This window comes from Ovis aries, chromosome 9 (assembly GCF_016772045.2).
Source record: "Ovis aries strain OAR_USU_Benz2616 breed Rambouillet chromosome 9, ARS-UI_Ramb_v3.0, whole genome shotgun sequence".
NCBI classification, from domain to species: Eukaryota; Metazoa; Chordata; class Mammalia; order Artiodactyla; family Bovidae; genus Ovis; species Ovis aries.
In genome coordinates this window covers 30677079-30679154 of record NC_056062.1, presented here as the reverse complement: position 1 = coordinate 30679154, position 2076 = coordinate 30677079, and positions in this window count along the sequence as shown.

The following is a 2076-nucleotide window of genomic DNA, read 5'->3' as shown; positions in this document are numbered from 1 at the left end:
TATAGCTCAATATCAAAAAAACAAACAACCCAAATCAAAAAATGGATGAAAGAGATTTACATAGACATTTCTGCAAATAAAACATACAGACAGCCAAAAGGTACATGAAAAGATATTCAACATTGCTAATTATTAGAGAAATACAAACCAGTTCCTTTTTACTGAGAACCACCAAGCAAGGGGTACCATGTACCTGCTCCCCACACTGCTGGACCCTGATCCAGAAAAAGCCTCACCTGCTGAGATATGAAAAATTAATACTTCAACAGCAAACAAGGTTTAGAAAGAGTTGATCACTCTCATGCCTTGTCTCCTATTTAAATGAGTCTTTAGGCGAACATATCTGATTTTCTATTTACATCCCATTTTTAAGTTAATCTTGAGTAGCCTTTTCAAAATTTGACTTGTGCATCCCTATACTATCTCCTTACCAGGTTTGTTTAATTGAGCATTCATGGTTTTTCTTCTAGTTTTTCTTATTGATTCCCATCTAAATTTATTTCAACTAGGCTGGTTTATTCTTTAAGTAACGGTTGATTTGTACATACCGTCTAGATTTTGTACCCTGACGACTTCACTTTATTCAGTTCTACACTCTCATCTTTTCTCCCTCTGGTTGATTCCCCCACAAAGGCCAAAGAGACTCGTTGTTTGTACTGCTGATCCTTCTGTGTCTTGGTTTGTTTCTTTGGTCTCTGGGCTGTTGCTACTTCTCTCTGCTCTGAGATCCATTCCTCACTCTTTCCTTGCTTTGCTCTATGTTGTGGAAGTCTGATCTCTGCAAACTGCATTTCTGGATTGTTTTATTAACAAATGGAAGTGTTAGCAGTAAACTGGAGTCTGGGAGGAACAGACAAGCCAGGGTACTCCTTCTGTTTTTTGTTTTTTTTTTTTTCTTCTTAGCTTTGGGCAGCAGTTCCAACTGTGGCTGTGTTTCCCCGAGGATTCTAGCTTTTACTGGATGTCCCTATTTAAGTCTCCAGCACAGGGAATGTTACTGGCCCTCTACAGTTGTTCACGCTGGTGTGTTTCACTGTCTTCTGGCTTTATAACTTTTAAAATTCTTTTACAACTGTTTTTCTGTATTAAATTTCTTCCAGCAAACTCCCAGGTATGATCTGTGTTTTCCTGAATGGTCCCTGAGCAGTCCACCTTTTCATCTATCTCAGCTGCATAATCTTCCACCTGAACTTGAAGGCTATGATGAGAGTCTGAAAATAAGTATTTTCCTGTGATTCAGTTTTATTTATTTTTGTTCCTTAAAGTTTGTGCTTTATGCTCCTATTGTACTGACTGCTTTCTTAGATTTTCCTCACTCCCTTAGGATGCTTTTTCTTATTTATTTGTTGTTTCTTGTTTGTTGCCATATTCTATACCTTTCTTTATTGGAACTATTACTTGTTTATATAATGTAATATACTTGTCAAGTCTTTTCATACTTTCTCTATAAAAAGGCTAATATATATGTATATATACACATATATATGTATCTTTCCATAGTGCACATAAACTTTATCTTGACTTTTAAATCTGTTTAATGTGGAAAATACAACTCTTTATTTGCTTCTATAGCATTCTCTACAAAATTGTTACCTACATCTGTCAGCAAATACTCACAAACTTTTGGGCCTTTGCTACAAGGATGGATTTTATTAACCTTCGCTTTGTAAGGAAAAGAAACACTTCCAATGAATCTTCATTCATCACGTATATACATAGCCACACACAGCAGCAAACCAGCAGCAAACCAAAAATTTTTTCTATTTTTTCTTTTTCATCATAAATCATTTTATCTGGGGTTTGATATCTTAACTACTTTCAGACTATCTGTATATATGTTATAGAAACATCGCATCTTATCTTTTAATGAAAATGTGTCTCTTTTTCTTACTTTATCAATAAATAATAAAATTGTGAATACTCTCTTCACATTTGAATGTCTGAGAGCCCTTCCATAATATTTTACATATAGTAAAAGTACAATATTGTTAGTTGAATTAAACTAAATATAAACCATTTAAATGTTAAAATGTTTTAAAATAGGAATTAAATTCTTATCACTTCCAAATATTATTT